Raw genomic sequence first — 22,113 nt, forward strand, 5'->3', positions numbered from 1 at the left:
TTTCAGAGGGAGCACGAACCTGTTGACACATGATTTCAGAGTTATATCCTCCAGAACTATGAGAGAATAATTTTCTGTTGTTTTAAGCCATGTTGCTTATGCTACATTGTTCTGGCAGTCCTAGGAAACTAAGACACCCAGCAAGGGATGTCGTGATGATCAGGGTGATCATGGAAATCCCTCATTATTTTGCTGTTCAGGTCACTAAATTGATAGACAAAGGGAAACCTTGCATCAAGTATGCCTGGATTTCAACAAGGACAAATGATCAATTTGCACATGATATCCTTGATTATGTATTACTTCACATCACAGTTATTCCAGAGCTGGCCCAGAGTGGTCACTCAGAAAATATTTGTTGAGAAGAAACAAAGGCCTCTGGAGAAAGACTGGATGGAATGTCATTGTGCTCCTATTTACATTTTTTAATTGAGATGAATGAAGATATTCATAATTAGATGACAGCAGACCTATGGTTCACAAAGAATTCAATAGGCTGATATAATAGGCAGAAATTAAAAAGATGAAACTTTTTAAGAAAAATGCAAAGGCTCAGCACTTAGGTTCAAAATGTATGAATAAATATAATCTGAGAAAGGTTAAATTTTACAGTAATAATGTAAATAAGACTTGAAATATAGTTGATTGCAAACTCAATGTGAATCAACAATAATGAGATGTGTCTACTAAAATATAAATGTGATTTAGTACTGCATTAATAAATAATTAACCTTGGGTCTGTTGTTCATGAAACCTCTGATATTGTATACATATTGTATGTATGTATGCTTTTTGTTTTTAAGAAAAAGATTTCATACCTTTTATTAAATTCTAATGAGAACAGTGACTTAAAATATTAAAATCTTTAGGTTAAGAACAAGATAGGCTGTTGTCCTATTTTATACATGGGTGAAGTCAGAGTATACTTGTACCATTATAATCAGTTTATAGAAATACGTTTTAAGAGGGATGTTGATAAATTGAAGTATCTCCAGGAAGCAGACTGAAATAGTGAAAGGTCTGAAAAACATGACCTATAAAAGGTAGGATTGATGTAACCAGAGGAGAAGAGATTTATCCTTGGAGAAGAGATTTTATAGAGATATTGCGTATGACTTAAAAAAAATGATTGTTTCAGGTTGGGAAAAACTATGAATAATGATAGTATTTAGTACTGGTGAGAATGTGAGGAAATAGGGATTCTCATAATCTGTTAATGGGTGTGAAATGGTTTGGTTGTGTTGGATGATGGTGGGTATGATCAATTTTTTAAAATACAAATTTGTATGTAATATGGAGAAATTTTATATACAAGTACAAATAAATACACAAAGACACATATACAAAGACATTTACAAGGATGATTACTCTAACAGTTTTTTAATTGCCCCAAATTAGAAGATTTCAAAGGGTTTTCCATAGTTAAGCAAACCATGATACAACCTTGTTGTGGACTTCCATGTGGCAGTTTAAAATGAAAGAGGCAGATCTCTACGTTCTTACACGCAAAACAATCAAGACTTGTTAAGTTAAAAATGGCACATCTTAGATGTCAGGTAGGTATTGTTATTTACAGAAAAATATCCACAAAACAAAATATGTTTTTCTATGTACATAGGAGATAAAGATGTGGAATAATTCATAACAAGCAGACAATAATATGCATATTATTCATAACTCTGTGGGGTTCAGGGAGAGTAAAGGTTTTTTATTTATCTGTATAGATTTTTTACATTAAAATGTATTTGAATGGTTCTTTTGAAGTTACAAATGAATAATAACGAATAAATAAAATGTTAGAGGGCTTATATGTAGAAAATGGTAAAATTACCTTTTCTTCCTCTCAGAGGGGAAATTGAAGACCAAGGTAAGTTAATTAGAAGATTTATTTTAATTCCACATGAGGAAGCATTTCCTAGTATTAGAAATGTTTTAAAATGGAAATGGTTACTAACTATTTTGTCCATCTTCTCTGGAATGGTTGAAAACAGCTTATATAACTAGGTTCTAGGGATGTTTTAGAAAGAGTGATCATAATCAATGGACTAGATTACTTCTAAAATCATTGTCAGTTTTGTGAGTTTGTGACTCTTTAACTTGGTGAGATCTAAATGCCCTTTTAGACATAAATCCCACAATTCTAATATAAACTTCCTTTGCCTAACAATCAAAGTGCTATAACCTCCTTATCCTCAGTGTACCTCTGTAACCTTATCTTCTTTCATGATTTCTTCATTTTAGCCTAACTTTTCTCAAAGTGCCAGATATACACCACTAGTTATTTAGGAAGTAATACTGGACATTAATATGAAATAAATAATACTGAACCACTGAATTTTCAGATCTCTAGGAGGTCCCTTTCAATGCTTTTGATTGTGGTCAGGGAGAAAATCATTAACATTTTTCTAGCAGTTATTTCCTCTTTGTAGCCAAGTGAGTTCTTGGGCTTTGAAACTTCATTTGTCAACAATATTTACCTATAGTTGAATCCTATTATTTTGTTTTTCTTGTATATGTTTATGGTTACTTTCTGTTTTTGGTAGTTGTGGCATAAACCATTGATTGCCTACGCAATGCCTATTATTCCCTTCCTCTTTCCTAAAGGAATCCTGGTAGTACTGGAGGTGGTAATGTGCCCAGCTAAGAGACCATCACTTCTAGGTTTTTACAATGAGGTGTGGTCATGTGTCTCTTAGTTCTGGCCAATGAGAGAAGCAGAAATGCCACATGTGCCGTCCGGGAAGGATATTTCAAGGGAACTGATACATCTGGGAGATGCTTATTTTCTGCCCAACCCCCTTTCTTGCTTTATGCTGGCACTATAGCAGTTGAAACAGAATATAAGGCAATCTTGTGACCAGAAGTCTCATGCTATGAATGGTAGAGCAGAAAAATAATACTGGGTCTCTGATGATCATGTAGCTACTATACCTAAGACTGAACTGTCTATCTCTGGATAACTTTTACGTGAAAGATTTATCTGTTTAAGCTATTGTAATTTTAAGATAGGTTATATAAACAGGCACAATCCTAACTGGTACAGCAAGTGGTACTGGTTTTCTAATTATGCCAGTAATGCAAAGTTTATTTCTAAAGAAATTAATTGATGTGACACCACATTCCATTGAGCCCAATTTTGGTTTTGGAGTTTATTTTTTGAACAGTTCTATTTATAAGGACTGATACTTCATGACTTTCATTCTTTCTTGAGGCCTTCCAAAGAACAAAGAAGAAATTTATCATTTCTTCTAAACAGAATAAAACCCATTCATCTTGCAGTTACTACATGAATCCATTAAATCCTTTTGTATATTTAAGATGTATTATCAGATCTTAATGATCTTATTATTTTTAATATCTTGGAACATTGTGCTAGTTCATTATCTTAGGAATTATTTCCTCATTGCTAAACTGACTAAAATAATAAGAAAACACAGAACGATGGATAACCTAAATTTGAGGCCCTGGAAGAATTGTATATACGAAAATAAATGATCATCTTTCAGCTTTCTTATGGTAGTTGCCTAAAGTTTTGTATTGTCTTTTAAGAATGGTATAAGAAAAGACTCAAGATACCATCTTAATAATCTGCTTCAGCTTTCATTTGGGATTTCAAAGTTTTTTTGTTTTTTTGCCGAAATGGCAAAGAAAGAAAATAGAGAAAGCCAGTTCACAACTATTATATGAATAAGAAAATAAATGCAAAGAGGCAGATAGCATTCTAGTTTTGAGGGTTGATGGTGAGATAATGACATAAACAAAATTTGATATTATGAGTTTTCAGATGATGATATCCTGGATGAATTTTCTCAAACTCAAGCACTGATGAGTGAAGACAAAGAGCAGGCATTCTTATCTAGTTTGTCATTTAAAAGGAAGGACTTCAAAACATTTTTTCCAATAAGATCGACAAAAAGGATATATAACAGTACTCTTTCATCTTTCCTTATGCTTGTACACAAAATTTGCTGGATTCAAAAATGTTTGCTATATAAATTCTTATAAAATTTTAAAGTTTTTTTTTCACTAACCCTTTATTCTTCTTTAAATTATTTGTAAAATAAATTTTAAAATATAAAAAGGGTCTGTTGGACCCAGACAACAATGATGACAGCTGTTTTCCTGGTATACTGAGAGTTAAATGAAAATAGTGAATTAATCAGATGATAAATATTAAGTTAATAAAAGCACTATCTCATTGGCAAAACTAAAAGAAGCAACAGATGTTTCAACAATAATAGTGGGAGACTTTAGTACCACGCTCTCTACGGATAGAACAACTAGACAGAATCTATAGGTTATAGAGAATTTAAATAATGTGATAAATAGATTAGACCTAACTGATATATATATGTATAGATTGTTATGCCCCAAAATATCACTATATACATTCTTCTCTAGCGCTCAGGGAACATTCTCCAGGATAGATCATACGCTGGGACACAAATCAGGTCTTTATAAATTTAACAAGATTGAAATTATTCAAATCACTTTACCTGAGCATGATGGAATCAAGCTGGAAGTTAATAATCACCAAAGAACCAGAACTTTCACAGATATATGGAGATTAAACAATACACTTTAAAACAATTGTTGGGTCAAAGAAGGAATTGTTAGAGAAATGGATAAGTACTGAAGATGAATGAAAATGAAAATGAAAATATATCTGAACTTATGGAATGCAGCAAAGGCAGTGCTGAGAGGGAAATTTACTGCCATAAATGCCTATATTAAACAAAAAAGAACAAGCAAAAACTGATGACATAACTGCTCACCTGGAGGAACTAGAGAAAGAATAGTAAACTAACCCCAAAGCAAAGAAGAGAAATAACCAAGATTAATGCAGAAGTAAATGAACTGGAGAACAAAAAAATAATAGAAAGAATCAATAAGGAAAAAATCAACAAAACTAAAATTTGGTTCTTTGAGAAAGTCAATAAAATTGATGAACCCCTTGCTAGACTGACAAATTAAAAAAAGAGGGTTTAAATCAGAAATGAGATGGTGGATCATATCATGGATCCTGAAGAAATTTAAAAATCATGAGAGGATAATACAAGCAACCATACACTAACGAACTAGACAATTTAGATGAAATCGACAAATTTTTAGAAACGTACAAATTATTGACACTGACTTGAGAAGAAATAGAAGATCTTAACAAACCAGTTACAAGTGAAGAGATTCAATTAGTTTATCAAAATTTTCCTACAAAGAAAAGCCCAGCGTCAAATGGCTTTACCAGGGAATTTATCAGACATTTCAAAAAGAACACTGGTTCTGCTGAAACTTGTCCAAAAATTGAGGAAATAGAAACACTACCAAATTCATTTGATGAAGCTAATGTCACTCTAATACCAAAACCAGATGAGGCTACTTCAAGAAAGGAAAATTACAGACCGATCTCTCTAATGAATATAAATGCAAAAATTCTCAACAGAATTTTAGCAAATCGAATGCAATGATATTTTAAAAGAATTATGCATGACAACCAAGTAGGATTTATAACAGGGATGCAAGGATGATTCAACATAAGAAAACCAATCAATGTAATACAACACATTAACAAATTGAAAGGGAAAAATCACATGATCATATCAATTGATGCTGAAAAAGCATTTGATAAAATTCAGCATCCTTTTTAGATAAAAACACTTCAAACTGTAGGAATCGAAGGAAACTTCCTCAATATCATAAGGGGCATATATGAAAAACTCACAGCCAGTGTCATTCTAAATGGTGAGAGATTGAAAGCATTCCCCCTAAAATTAGGAACAAGACAAGGATGCCCATTTTCACCGCTATTATTCAACATTGTACTAGAAGTTCTCACTAGAGTGATAAGGCAGGAGAAAGGAATAAAAAGCATCCAAATAGGAAAGGAAGAAGTAAAATTTTCATTATTTGCAGATGACTTGGAAAATCCTATACTTGGAAAATCCTGAGAACTCTACAACAAAGCTATTTAAGCAAATAAATTCAGTAAAGTGGCAGGATACAAGATTAATGTACAAAAGTCAGTAGTGTTTCCATATATAAGTAATGACCTCATGAGGAGACAATTTTAAAAAATCCATTTAAAAAAAACACTAAAATAATCAAATACTTGGAAATAAACTTAGCCAGGGATATAAATGACCTGTACACAGGAAACTGCAAAACAATGCAAAAAGAAATTAAAGATCTTAATAGATGGAAGTATATTCCATGCTAAAGAACAGGGAGGTTGAATGTCACTAAGATGTCAGTTCTACCTAAATTGATCTGCAGATTCAGTGCAATACCAATTAAAATTCCAGCAACCTATTTGAAGATCTGGAAAGGCTAGTTTTCAAATTTATTTGGAAGAGAAAGAAACCTCAAATAGCTAAAGATATCCCAAAAGAAAAGAGCAAAATGGAAGGTCTAATGCTTCCAGACCTTAAAGCTTACTATAAAGCCATAGAGGTTAAAATCTGGTACTGGTGAAGATAGAGGTATTGACCAATGGAAGCAGATCAAGAGCATGGAGTTTGACCATCAGATCTATGAACAGTTAATCTTTGACAAGGCCTCCAAATCCACTGAATTGGAACAGAATAGCCTGTTCAATAAATGGGCTTGAGAGGACTATTTATCAGTAGCCACCTTATATGAAATTAACTCAAAATGGAACAAAGACTTAGTAAGGAAGAGCCAGTACCATAAAACTCCTAGAAGAAAATATAGGGAAACATCTTTAAGACCTAGTGATTAGAGGTAGCCTCTTGAACTTTACACCCAAAGCACAAGCCAGGAAAGAAAAAAGTAGATAAATGGGAACTCCTCAGAATGAAAAGCTTCTGTGCCTCAAAGGAGTTTGTCAAAAAACATGAAGAGGCAGCCAACTCAAAGGGAGAAAATATTTGATAACCATACATTGGATAAAGGTTTGATAACCCATGTATATAAAGAAATTATACAGCTCAACAACAAAAGAACAAACAACTCAGTTATAAAGTGAGCAAAAAATATGAATAGATATTTTTCCGAAGAGCAAATACAATGGCCAGAAAGCACAAGTAGAGATGTTTATCTTTATTAACTCTAAGAGAAATGCAAAACTAAACTACAGTGAGATATCATCTCACATCATAAGAATGGCTGCTATTAAACAAGCAGGAAACCACAAATGTCGGAGAGGATGTGGAGAAATTGGAAGACTTATTCCCTGTCAATGGAAATGTGTACTGCTACAGCCATAGTGGAAGACAGTTTGGTGTTTCCTAAGAAAACTAAATATTGAGTTTCCCTATGACCCAGCAATACCAATAATAGGTATATACCCAGAAGAGTTGAAAGCAGTCACATGAGCAGACATTTGGATACTGATGTTCATAGCAGCATTATTCATAATTGCCAAAAGATGGAAACAATCCAAGTGCCCATCAACTGATGAATAGATAAATAAAATGTGGTATATACATACAATGGAATATTATGCAGCAGTAAGATAAAATAAGGTCCTGAAGCATATGACAACATGGATAAACCTAGAGATATAATGCTGAGTGAAATAAGTCAAGCACAAAAGGTTAGGTATGGTATGATTCCACTATTATTACTGGTAAAGAGAGCAAACTCCAAATCATACAGCCCAGGAAGAAAATCTGTACTCATATATAGCAATGAACTAAATGTTGCATCTCTGCAGTTAGAAGATGCAAATAACTTTACATGCAATGGTTTCCATATGTTTCTCATTTTTAACATTGACCACGTATAATAAAGATTCTATTAAAAAAAAAAAGACCCAATCCCTACCTTTAAGAGACTTTAGTCTGGGGAGGAAGTAGAAAGAGATGAGGGGCCGGGGACTGGAAGTGTGTAGGATAGAAGCAGGCAGCCTCAAAGCTCCATATTATTGTTGTTTTTTGGGGGGGGGTGGGTTATGGGGTTAAAAAATAGTTTGTTCAAAAAGAAGTAAAATAAAAGTAGTATCTTACAGGGATATGGCAAAAAATCGCAAAAGAGGCTATTATATGTATATTTGTATAACATCAAATTAAAACTTTTTAAAATTCTGATATTGACTTGCTAAAAGATATTTTTGTATACTTGTATACATTTTTCCTCTACTTAAAATTTCTTACCTCCTCTTTTCTGGCAATCATGTATATTAATCAAAGTAAAATTCAAATTGAGTTCTGTAGAATGTATTCATCAGTGATTGATCTCATTCTTGTACCCTTATTTTGGGTTTTCTGCACATTTTTGGACAGAATTTGTATTATATGGATATTATACTATATGGAAGTGCTCATCTGAGAAAGCAAGTATAGCATATCGCATTCTAAAACACCCATTTTGACACTTGTCAAATATAAATTTGAGCACACTGTATTACATTGTTTTCATTTAATATCTGTCATAATTAATATCTAATTAAACTAGCAAATAATTAAATACCTTAGTTTCCATAGTTCTTTTGGAACTACTGTTTAGCAAAATGGGAGGGTCACAGGAGGCTAATACAAATGTATGGCTGAAATGAATTGAATTGGCTGAGAAGCTTCCTTTGTGCTTCTCTGGTTTCTGAGTCAAGCTGCATGTAACAAGATTCTGAGCTCTTCTTCACTTGAATAATAAGGATTCAAGACCCCCTGGAGTCCAAAATTTGCATCTGTTCCTTACTTCTTTGGTTTCCCACTGGTTTGATTTCATACCCACACTATTCATAGTTTTATCTGCAACCACCCTTTTTCTTAAGTTTTTGGAATGTGTATGGAGGGACCCAGGAAGTCCACATGGAAACTCATTTATAAGAATTCAAATAAAGACAAGTTTTATTAAGACCAGGGGGTCTGAGAACAATGGAATGGAGTGAGGGAGAAAACTATGATTACATCAAAATTGTTTCTCTTGATCTACAGAGATTTATTTTCATCAGGTCATTGATGAACTAATTTTCATAAGTTTACTGAATTACACTAAGATGTATGGACTGTTACATAATGAACTGTTATATAGGAAACATCTTTTTTTTTTGGCATGGTCAAGTACCAGGAATCAACCCGGGTCTCCAGCATGGCAGGCGAGAACCCTGCCTGCTGAGCCACCATGGCCTGCCTGACATAGGACACATTTTATATGTCCCCTTTGAAAATTTCTATTAGTATGCCTAAAGTTACCATCACATTTCTAAGCAGACTCCAGTTTTTCCTAGGAAATGGTAATGCTTTTGTGCTCTGTTCATTTCAGGATTTTCCTGCAACTTTTTAAAAACATTTCCACCAATGGGATCCTTTCAGAACACCTACAGAGGATATAAAAAATATATTGTAGTGCATTGTATTGATGTCAACAGAACTGTGTGTTTTCACCCTGGTGTGATAGAACAATGCAGAGCATCTTTCACTGTGCCAGCTCGCTGGAATAAAAGGCCTATTCAGTGAGAAACCTTTGGATGGTTACGGTTTTTAGGAGTTTTTATGTATGGCCACACATGCTTATAACTTTAAACTTATCCTTACAATACATTATATTCTCTTCCCATTGCAGCTGAATTTTCACTTTGAACAGTGAATAATTTTATATATAACAACTGAAACATCTGTTCATTCTTCGGTTAAAAGATTAAAAAATAAATGTGCTTTCTGGAATGACTGCATCCCAAGGCCAGGGTTAGCAAATTTCACTCATGCTACTTTCTAAAACCCATGATATGAGATTAATGGCAGAAGTGGACTTCATAGATATCATCATACAAATTCTGAAATCCTAAAAATTAGGGATTGACAGATGGGATGTGGTTGGTACTGTAGAGACTTCAGAGATGAAATTAAACATTTTGTATTAGTGTATGTGTGTATATGCAATATATGTACATATGTAATAAACCTGAAACATTTCTTTTTAGGTCATTGGGGGTTAGGGTTTGGGGAGAAAGATAAAATAAGAGAGAGAGATAAATCACTTTTCTTTAGTTCAGGGATTCTTTTTCTTCCTTTCCCATTGGGGTATGTGTATATATACATATATATTATTGGCTGAGAATGTATATATGTTAAAAATATAGGTCATGATGTACATATGATTTTATAATCTCCTAATCAATATAACATGAACATTTTTCCATTTAAATAAATACTCTAAAGCTCATTTTTAGTGGCTATATAAAGTATTCCATTATAGATGAACCATAGTTTAAAACAATAGCTAGAGTGTGACATGTTATTTTTGTTTCTTTATTGCTATTTTAAATTCTTTCTTGATTCCACACTCCCTTTCAGATCACTTTATCTGTGTCCCACTCATATTCCCCAACTGATGGGCTATTGGGATGTTACTTTTTTTCCTATTAAAAAACAAAACTGCTGTAAGCATCCTTGAACATATATCTTTGTATACATATTGAGTATGTATGTAGAAAAGCTTCCCAGAAGAGAAATTTCTGTGTAACAGGATGTATGACTTTTTATTTTTCAACAAATATTGCCAAATGGTTGTTCAAAAAGTTGTACCAATTTATACTCCTAACATCAGGGTGAATTCTCATTATAACATCATAAATAATGAAAGTTTGCCAATCTTATAGAAAAATTCATATATTATTTTCATTGCCTTAATAATTTACACAATTGAGCATCTTTTCAAGTTTGCTTCCCATTGCATTTCTATTTCAGTGAATTTTCTCTTTGAATTATCTGCACATTTTCTGCCAAATTATCTTTCTTTCTTGATGATTTGTAGAAACTTGTAATCCTTTGTTTGCCATATGTCTGGCAAATGTTTTCTTTCATTCTGCCACATCTTTCAGTTGTATATATGGTATTTTTTTTGCCATACAAATAATTATAATTATAGTCTAAATTTCAGTCATTTTCTTTATGAGATCTAGGTTTTTTGCCTTTGCTAAGAAAGGCATTTTCTTCTCAAAGATTATAAAATAGTCTTCCATTTATTCTTCCAGGGCTTTTATGTTTAGATGGTTAATCTATTTTAAATTCGGTTTTGCTTAATGGTATGTGGAAGAGAGAGCTGTGATCTTCCCAAAGAATATCTAGTTGTTTCCAAGCCATTTCTTTTTCATTCCATCATTTTTTCACTGATTTCAGATAATCAACTTAATAACTGGTCATATCAACTTGAATCTATTTCTCTGTGCTGTTCCCTGGTTTAACAATATACTGTTTTAATTATTAAGCCTTATAATGTGTTTTGCTCTCTGGCAGGAGATGAAAGACATAATTTCTGCATCCTAGTGGAATTAGTGGATCAAATTGTATGCATGATTCTAGGGCTCTATGAAGGCTGTACCAGTTTACACTTACTAACAATATTTATGAATGCTTACTTCATTTCACCTTACTAATACTTGTACATATATATTTCATGTATTTTACATATATATTTTTCTTTTCTTTTTTATTGTTTTGGGTGCATGGTCTGGGAATACATATATATAGTTGCCAACCTGATAAGTAGTATATCATCGCTTTATTTAACATATCTTGATTTCTACAAAGGCTAAATTTTTATGGAGTTATTCACTTTTGAAATGATTTTTTTCAATATTTTTATGTACTTGTATTAGAGGATCTGTATGTTTCAGTAACAACTCATGGCTTAACTAAGAAGAACATAACAGTTAATCCAGGAGAGGACAATTCTGAAACTGAGTATTAAGGAACTTCTACCATTAAGTAGACAACCTGGAAAGCAGCTTTATATTCCTTGGCTTATTAAATCTTCTCAACACCATGAGGTGGCATGTTAACCCCCACTTTCCAAGGAAAAACTGGGCCTAAGGAGATGCCCCCGATCACATGCTAGTAAGTGGCCAGGCCGGGGTGTTAACCCAGGCAGTGTAATTTCTGAGTCCTAATGTTTTCCCAGCACTGCAGTGTGAGACTGTAAAGGGTCTCCTGAACCATGCTGCCCTCCCACCAGGATAGCTGCAGACACTCCAAAGGAGCCCACCCCAGGCTCAGGTAAAGGAAGACAGAAGCAGTTGTCACTTCCATTAAAAACCAGAGTCTTCTACATCCTTCAGATGGGTCCCTGGACCAGTTAAGTCCTGAAACCTAGAGCACCCAGCCTCTAGAACATCAGCTAGTTCCATCTCCCTACCCCATATTACTGATAGCCCTTTCCAACATGAGAAAGTTAGAATGGTCATGGCCCAAATACCCCTAAAGAGTAGAAAGATCAAAGGTGATGGTGGTGTTACACAGAGAAGGTAGGGTTTAACAAATGAATATGATTGCTAAATCACTACATTGATATTTCTTTTTGTCTCCAGTATCTTAGAACAGCTAGAAGTAAAAGCCTAAAATTGTGGAATTGTAACCCATACCAAACTTTGAAATCTGTTCTACCACTAATTGTGCTGTGCTTTGAAATTTATTGCTTTTTTGTATATATGTTATTTTTCACAAAAAAGAAAAAAAATGTTGATTGTGATGATAAAAAAATATTTATTCCTTCTAGCCTCCTATATTCTGGAGCAGCTACAAGGAAAAATCTGAGATGATGGTATGGTAGCCCATTATGAACTCTAGGATCTGTCCTGTAACTACTTGTTGAAAACTGTTGCTTTTATCTTTCTTTGCTTTATGTATATGTTATATTATACAACAAAAAAGGTTTAAAAAAACAACAAAAACAAGGTCTTTGGCATCCTGCTGTAGCAACAGGCCATGGACAGCCTGCTCCCCCAGGACCAGGCTCTCAGCCTCAACAAGGGAACAATCCCAACATGGCAAGTATGACTCCCCAGTATAGAGAGATGCTGAGGAGGTGGTAGCAGCAGCAACAGCACAAAGAAGTGCCTGCATAGTGGGTGGGGGTCAGGTGGGCATGGCAGGGCATGACAAGTTCCAAAAGCTTCAAGGACCCAGAGGCTACCCCCAGCCATGCAGCAGCAGCGCATGCAGCAGCAGTGCATGCAATAGTATCTCCCCATCCAGGACAGCTCCATTGGTCAGATGGCAAGTCAGATGGGACAGCTGGGACAGATGGGGCAATCAGTGCCGCCAACATCCAGCAGGCCCTGCAACAGCAGCAAATGAAGTTGCAGATGGGGTCCCCGAGCCAGCTGAACCCCATGAGCCGCCAGCAGCACATGCTCTCAGAACAGTCCCAGGCTCCTCATCTCCCCAGCCAGCAGATAGCTATGCCCCTTAGTAACCAGGTGTGCTCTCCAACCCCCATCCAGTTTTGGTGGCCCCAATCTCAGCCACCACATTCAAGACCGTTGCTGAGGATACAACCCCAGCCTTTGCCATACCACGTCTCTCCCCAGACTGGTTTCCCCCAGTCCCCGTGGCCAGCTCCTTCAATCAGGGACATTTGGGTAACCTGAACAGAGTGGAATGCTTCCATAGCTCAACACCCAGGTCCAGTGACCTGTCCCTGGGTGGATACGCCACAGGAGACACACTGAGAAGTTCAGTGTAGTTGGAGGGTTGTAGCATTGTGAGAGCATCATGTTCCCCCTCATGTCCTTGGGCCTTTTGTACTGAAAAGTCCAGGCATCTAGGTTCTTTTTATTCCTAGATGAAACCACTACTTCTGAGCCATGGAAGGATGGATTGCTGTTTAAAGAAACAATACAAAGAATATATTTTTTTTGTTAAAAAACAGTTGATTTAAACATCTGGTCTCTCTCTGTTTTGTTTTGTTTGGAGGGGGGATTTTGTTTGATTCTTTTTGTCATTGCTGGTGACTCGTCTTTTTTTAATGGGAAAAACAAGTTGATTATATTCATATTTTTATTTCTATTTTCAAGACATTAAACATTTATGTTTAAAAGTGAGAAGAAAAATAAAATTCAGAAACTGATTCCTGTAATAATGCAAGCTTATAATGTATTCCGATAACTTTCTGACGTTATGGGAAGATTTTTTTTTTCCTATAGTGAGCTCTGTGTGGGCTCTCCAAGTATTACCCTGGGCGATAGGAATTGACTCCCATGTTGCATTCAGCACACACACCCACACGCATCTATCTATATATATGGGCTTAAGCCGAACTCTTGTCTTGCAGATGTAGAAATTGTTGCTTTGTTTCTCTGATAAAACTTGTTTTAGACAAAAAATAAGGATGATCATTCTCTTAGACCATGTTAATGTTAATAGAGAAGAAGCATTCTTTTCTTTATTCTATATGAAACTTGAAATGAGGAAAAGCAATTCTAGTGTAAATGATGTAAGCAATATAATTACTATAAATAAGAAAATTCAAGATTCATTCACTGTATAGAATGGTAACATACCAGCTCATTTCTTATATCATATTGTTAAATAAACTGTGTGTAACAAAAACAACAACAACAAAAACCCAGGGTCTTAAAGTCTCTGCAGAAGTACAGGTGAGGATGTGGCATTAGAAAGGACATCAGATGTACTGTGGAGAACATATGCATTGTTTTGGTGACAAAAGCATGAATCCATGAATACATTTCTAAGCAACCACTTCAAATTCTCCCTCCATTGCATAAGTTCCTTTTGAAAAGTAGTTAAATTCTCAGTCTCTGAAAGAAGTCATCCTTACCTGGAAGGGGCAGGATATAATTACTAATTAACTAATTAATTAAAATACAGGGTAGTATGCTACTACTTTATCAGGTAAAATTGTGCTTTTGTTTTGTAACGTGACTGCTAAAGAGTTGGTATCAGAATTACAAATGTCAGTTCTGTCATTTTTCTTATTGGTTTTATCTTTTATCTACTATTGTCAGTTTTATGAAGTTTAGTTTAGTTAACACTTGGTAAATAATCGATAAGTCCACATAGTGCAATATGCTTCTTTAAATAAAAAGTAGACAGGCGGCCATTTTCTTTTGGCTTCCACAACTGACTAAATTAAGAGGACCAAAACATTTGGCCCATTTCTTACTAGTTGGCTCTCAAGTGTTGGGGGTGATTTGGGGGCAGGGAAGTGAAAGAAAATTAATATAAAACTGAATATTGGTAAGAAACAAGTACTAGACATGCTGGTTGGGCCTCACTCATAGGTCTAACCTTTTTTGAAGTGTTTGTGGCTTCCTCCATGAGGAACGATGTGGTGTTATTAGATGTGGCATTATTTCCAAGGAGCTGGATCTACCAGTGTGACTTTCTAGAGGAGAGGTTGGGACTGAAGGTTATCTTGCCTCCAACTCTGTTCATTCTAGTTGTGAGCAAATGGCTTACCCCAACCAAGTTTTTTATACCAAACTCCTAGAAATCACCTGTCCTTCATGTCTCACATTCTATAGATCTCCAGTACTGCCAGTTCTAGCTAAAAAAGGCATCTTGATACCAAATTTTCTCCATCTTCAAACTGTTACCTTTTACCTGGATTTTTACCCCCTGCTAACCTCCTAATTGTCCTCTCCACTTCTATTACCCACTCCCTTCAGTCAATTTATTCATTTGGCAGCCTAAATGATTTTTAAAAAAAATTTTTTTATTTGCTTTTTACATTTTCATATTGAAATAATTTTGACCTATAGAAAAGTTGCAAAAATACTGCAAAGAGTTCCCATATATCCTTCACCTAGCTGTCCCAAATGTTAACATTTTACATAACCAGTTTGGAAACCAGAAAATTAACAGTGATTCAATACTATTAACCAAGTACTATGAACTAACTATTAATGAACTAACTACTAATTAACTGTTACTAACTATCAATAGTATTAACTAATTTTATTTAAATTTCACCACTAATGTTTTTGGTCCAGGATTCCTACAATATAGTTAGTTGTCATATCTCTTTAGTCTCCAATTTATGTTGGGTTCCCAGTCTGCCTTTTTTTCATGACCTTGACACTTCTGAAAAGCACTGATCAGTTATTTTGTAGAATGTCCCCTAATTTAGGTTTGTCTGATATTTTCTATTATTAGACTGAGGTTATGCATTACCACAAGAACTGTCCTATTGTACCTTTCTCGGTACATCATACTAGGGGGCTAAACCTCTTGTTAAAGATATGCATTAGATCATGCCACAACACTGCTTAAAAACCATCGGTGCATTTCCATTTCTCTGAAAGTAAACTTCAGATTCTTCTAACACCATGCGCAGCCTATCTCCTGTCTACTTTCATTCGTGCCAGTTCACCATTGACTCACTATGGCTTTTTTTGTGTGTCTTAAAAATGCTAAGCTGCTTCCCTCTCTGGGCTTTTGTACTTGTTGTAACCTCTGCCTGAAATCCAGCTCCTACACTTCTTCACATAAGCAGCTCCTTCCATTCTTCAGAACTGAGCTCAGAATCTTCCTAAAGAAAACCTTCTCCACCACTCTAAGAAATTCACCCCTTCCAGAGAGTCTCTACCACATCGTCTTGTTTACACTCTCCAGAGTACTTATCCCAATCTATAATTATTTTATTAATGGATTTGTTGACTCCCTCCCCCCTCCCCCCTCCCAGTCTGTCTTGTTCACAGCTGAATCCTGTCTACCCAGAACTGTGCCTGTTGCATAATAGGTGCCAGGTGAATATTTGTCATGAACAAATGAATGAGTGAATGAATAAGATGGAAATAACCAGCAGGTAGCCAGTTAGATGTATACATCTGCTGTTATCATATTCTTTATCAACTTGTAAAAGTCTCAACAAATGACAGTTTTAGCACTATTTGGATTTAATGAATGCATAAAATAATTATATAGAGGAAGTAAGCCATGAAAAATTCACCTGTATACTTGCATAAAATGGGCCCAAATGCTTGTTTTTCAATAGGAAAATCTGACATGTTTTAAAAAAAACCACTCAAATATTTTAGGAAAGTTTTCATGTTAATTTTGGATACAGCTGGGGCTCTTTGAATTGTAGCATTGACTAATTGGCCAGTCAATTGATGGCCAATTAGTTGAACATCAATTAATCCTGAATAAAGATCAGGAGATGACTGCCAAGAGGGAGGAAGTGGAGCTTCAGATCATTTAGAGAATTTACTAGAAATCTGCACCTCCTCATGGGCAAAGATGGAAGCTTCTAAATGACCTTCCAGGAAAGAGGAATCCTCAGGGGTTTTGCTGACCTTTGAAGGAAGGCTTAAAGTAGTGATTCTCAAAGTTGAGCATTTATATAAATCACTGTCCACTGGAGGGCTTATGAAATACAGCTTACTGGGTCCCATCTTCAAAGTTGAGCCTGGGGTTGGGACCCAAGAATTTGCATTTCTAACAAGTTCCCATTTACTCCCAAAGAATTTAGGCTGCAGGATGGTTTGATTACTATCCAATGGCTCACAGCTGGTCCTTAATAAAGCTGGACTTTCAACAGGGTTATCTGACTTCAGGTTAGGCCTTCTCCCCAATTTAAGGCTAATTGGTATAACAAACACCTTGAGGTGTTACAAGACTGAGGTGGAAGTTACTCATTAGCTTGAGGCGAGCTGAGCTTGATCTGGCATAGAAAACTGGTTAAGATTAAAAATAAATCATAATGTAAAGTATGGCATTTAGGTGCTCTGCCATCCACAAAAAAGATGGTGGCCTTGCTTACCAAGAGGGTTTAAGTAATTTAAAGTTAATTCAAGCAAAGCATCCATTTTCCATATATGAGTCTGAGTAATTTAAGTTGAAAAAAACAAATTGATACTTTTTTCTCTCTCCCAGTTGCTAATGATTCAATGAGTTCTTTCAAGAGACATCAAGACAAAAGAGTTTCTCCTTGATATCCCAGAAATGCATGGATCACCTTGAAAATCTCTTCAAAACTAATAACAAGAAGCAAATGATGGACTTCGTAATTGTTTCCCTTTCTGTAAGCCAAAATTGATGGCCAGTAGAAAGGCATTGAAATCCAGTGCATACTGACACTATTTATAAGGTCTTGATATCTTTGGCTCCTATTGCACCATTCATCCTAGGGTCATAAAAACGGTTGTTAAAATTTACACCATATTAGTCTGATTAACAGTAAGATGCATAAAAATAAAGGATTGAGGAGAAATATTTATTTCACAAGGGTAGGGACTTTAATATACAGAAAGCTGCATAAATCTGCAGATGTTCTAATTAGATTCCGTTGAATTGCTTCAGAATGCCGAATAACATGGATTTACTCTGCCAACAACTAAAGAATAACTTTTCTGATGCTAAAAATGTTCAAGTTTCAATATTGTAACATAAAATACCCCTGCCCAGGGGATAGGTTCTTTTCACATCAATTTCTTCATTGGCTTAGATTCCTCCGGCATTTAAGTTACTCTTTTATTGTACGACTTAAACAGAATTTGCTAAATGGTACCCTAATAGTACCCTTCTGGGCTAGTGTACCTGGGATCCTATTTTCTGTTAATAGTTAAACATTAACCTTAGATCACTAAAATACCATCAAGCAAGTTATTCATATGGTGCTTAATTTACAATTAGGGTAGTTCAGCCATGAGAAAATCTGGCTGGTAACGAGGGTGACATTAAAGAATCAAGGGATGTATTTTATGCGGTATTTTTTGTCAGTCGATTTCAATTTTCTTTCTTGAATATATGCTGCTATTTTTAATTTTGGGAAAGTTATTCCTGTATGCTAACAGGGTAAATCTGTGTTGTCCTGCATTCCAAAGCCATTCAGGGAATCTAACCAGAGCATTTATTGAGGCCCAAATTATGCCCACGGCGAGGCTTTAACCCACCCACTGCATGGGGATCCCACTTATGATTCCATTTGGTGTCTAATTTCAAAAAGGAGCTGCAGCACCAGAATGCTTTACACTTAAACAGAACCTGGCTTTCAGATCCAAACAGATTTAACTGTTTCTAGCTCTTAAAAGGCAAAATGAAGGGCGGTGCAGTGGTGGCTCGGTGGCAGAATTTTCCCCTGCCACGCCGGAAACCCTGTTTCAATTCCTGGCAAACGGCAAGGTCATGTCAAGGGGGAATATGAGAGAAGCTGTCGCTAGAACCTCAAGTTCCATTGACTACACCTTAGACAAACCTACCTTTTGTCACCATTCTCTCAATTACACCTGATAAGCCAACCTATTCTCCATAATTTAAATGTTGGCAGGAAGTCTTCATGTGAATTTATGCCAAGGATTTATTATAATCTCCTTGTTTTATGATTTCCCATTTTGAATAGTGAAGGGATAATTTTATAAATCCTCCTGAAGGAGAGTCTCTTGTAAAAGCAATTTTATCTTGTTCATAATCATTTTGGATATCTGCAAATTTGTGTGGAACAAAAAAAATGCATCGCTGAAATATGCTGTTTTAATTTGTTAATCAAAACAATACAGTGTGAAAGGCATTTGCAGGAAATTGATTTGAAATAGACGTTAGAGTAGCATAAGCATTAGTTTGTAACTTAAGAACCATGAACATAGAAAATCGACTTTATTAGACTTACCATCTACTTACTGTAGATGTGTTTACTGTAGAATCTGACTCAGGGTATCACAAAATATGTAAACCCATTTCCCAGCATTTACATTTAACCCTTGGTTATCCAGCATCTAAGTCACTAGCATGTTTCCCTGTTACACATAAACTAGATCACTGTCATAAAAACCCTATCAGTGCCTGGAGTGTAAAAGGAACTCAGTAAATGTGAGTTCTCTCAGCCCATACTATATCCTGTTTCTCATTTCCTTATCTTCTCTTTTCCATCAAAGGGTAGGACCGGAATAAAAAGAAGATGGAATTAGAATAAGCTTATTAGAATGCTTCACAGCACATCACACAAGGAAATACTGGCAGATGAGTTTGAGCGTGGGTAAAATGAGTACAAGAAGGATTAGTGCCTTTCCTCCTTCCGAGACTGCTTTTTCTCAGCGTAGATGCTGGAGACACAGATGCATGAGTGGTGGATTCTGATATGCCATAGCTGGGACATTATCCAGGAAGAACAAGCTCTTCAGCCATGATCAGATGTTAGCCTGAGGAGGCTAATCCCTCAACTCTAAGGGATTGTCATGGCAGACACTTCTCCTTCCTCACTTACTAATGGATTCGCATGACTCAGGGCCGGATTGGAAGGGCTTCCATCCTGGGATGATAAACTTTCAGTCTTTAATTCCTCAATTCATATTTAATGTCATTGGTACATCAAAGACTGACACCAATGTCTCCCCTTGAGTCTCAATTCTGAGATTAATTCACTTAGCCAGGGGTGGGACACTGTCCTAGCTGAAAATATAGAATTGTATCTTGATCCTATGCTCCAAGGTGCATAGCTTACCCATTACTGTCCATCATTTGATACCTCTAGACAAGAACATCTGGCCCCCTGAATTGAACCTAGAAATAAAATTGTGCTGGTATCAGGGTGATATATGCACTTGAATTTGGCAGAAGCACTGTAGAAATTTCCAACATCTTTATGGGAAGAAAGTAGCATAGAGGTTGTGCTCTCTTTGTCTCTTTTGAACTAATGGAATTACATCATGGAGCAGGAGTTCCTTCAAATTTAGTTCTATATACATCTATTCCATCTCCCTTTGCTCATTTTCACTTGCACGTAATCTCAGTTGTGTTTCACACAGAGAAAAGAGCTCTGCTTTTGCCTTTAAGTCTTTTACAAGTTAACCAAAGAAGTAATTAATTTTTAGATTGACCATTAATCCAAGCTCATTAATCACATCTACCCCCAATGTAACCAGTATTTTCTTCACTTTGTGCTGTTTAGATCTGACAGTCTAGACAGAGTTAACACTCATTAGCAGGTTGAAGAGGTTCTTGGCCGACTAGTGTGATGTCATAGTTTTCCTCCTCTGATAGGATGTGGAAAGAGACTGGGATCACAGGTCAGGGAGAGGGACATGCAGCAGGAAGCAGCCCTATTGTCCCCTCACTTGGTAACAGTCTCACAGTACAGCAACACATTCAGCTCTCAGGATAAAAGCAGGTGTTTTGCTTTAATTAAGACCAACAAAGACATTTCTGTTCTCAATAGGCTTATATTTTTAGACACTAAGGTAAGGTAGAAGAGAACATTATCCCATTCTGTGCATAAAAATAAAGATTCAGCATGAACTGCACAATTAAGAACTGAAAGGGGGAAAATGCAATTCAATTAAATCTGACAGAATAATACACGGAATCAATAGCTTTATTTGGTGTTTAATGATGATACTGTTTTCATTTCATTATACATGAGTCATAACCAGCTTTGCCTTAGTTTAATTGTATTCCTTACAGAGTAAACTGAAGTATGTAATTTGCAGTAGACTCATCAATTAAAAGGAGGCTTATTTAAGATTATCATAAATTGATCCCCGAGACTGAAACCAATTTGTTTTCCATTTCAGCATATCAGTTTATTGGAATCATGAACAGTTTTAGGTAGGGGTGGAGAGAAGAAGAGCAGTGTGCAAAGAGAAAGCCTGATTTCCATGCAAAAATGATGACAGTGAGTATGTTTTCCAGTAGGGAAAATGCTAGGTTAATACATTTTTTGATCCAGTGAGCTGAACAAAACACCATGCTGTCTTAGACTGGAGAGGAGACGCTAGATTGAGCTGCTTATATGAAATGAATCATGGTGTTGGCACAAAATCCGGAGTAATAGGGAAGATATTATTTCTATATGGCCTTACAGTCATAGAGATTTTAAACTGGGAACTGGGACACAAGGAAAGCACACAAAAAGGGAAGTTTTGGAATTTGGCCACTTGAACAACTTCCTGGGAATGATGGTGGAGTATAGAGTATTTTGTTGTTAGGCACATGCAGCTTTTCAGTGGTTCTAGTCTATAGGGAACATACCCTTGCTGGTGCTGTATGAGCCCAGTTGAGAACCCAACGTGAAAAAGCAGTGAATACAGAAGGACTCTCTTTTAAGCCTCCAGCTAATTAAATTAGGTATCACTCATTGCGGAAGGCACTTCCCTTAGCCGACTGCATATGTAATCAGCTACAGATGAATTCCACATGCTAATGACTTCAGTCCACAGCAACAGAGCAACTGGGCATCATCACCTGGTCAAGTTGACACCTGAACCTAACTACCACAGCAACTAAAACAAGTTGTGTGCTCCACAGACGTGGTAGATAATCTTAAGATTATGAATTTAAATTTATAATAGTGACTCATCTTTAAAATTGTTTTTATATCTTCTTAAATTCCTTCAATTTTCCTTTCCTTTTCTTGTTGTTGTGTTTTAAGATGTGGAAAAATGACAACATGTGGATCAATAGAAAGGTTTTCAGGTATTTC

At 35.7% G+C, this 22,113-nt stretch overlaps 1 protein-coding gene and 1 long non-coding RNA gene across 4 annotated transcripts in view; one reads left to right on the forward strand and one right to left on the reverse strand.

Annotated features, from left to right (window-relative positions):
• Window positions 1–17,944, forward strand: part of LOC143662000 (uncharacterized) — a 168,645-nt gene extending 150,701 nt beyond the window's left edge. The window contains exon 7 of the long non-coding RNA XR_013165072.1: window positions 17,574–17,944. This is a non-coding gene — a long non-coding RNA (uncharacterized LOC143662000). The remainder of the gene's footprint in view (window positions 1–17,573) is intronic.
• The window catches only part of CDH20 (cadherin 20), a 252,220-nt gene that overhangs the window by 151,383 nt on the left and 78,724 nt on the right, over window positions 1–22,113 (reverse strand). The gene's annotated exons all lie outside the window — the stretch shown is intronic.

The sequence above is a fragment of the Tamandua tetradactyla genome, chromosome 18 (genome assembly GCF_023851605.1).
Source record: "Tamandua tetradactyla isolate mTamTet1 chromosome 18, mTamTet1.pri, whole genome shotgun sequence".
NCBI lineage: Eukaryota > Metazoa > Chordata > Mammalia > Pilosa > Myrmecophagidae > Tamandua > Tamandua tetradactyla.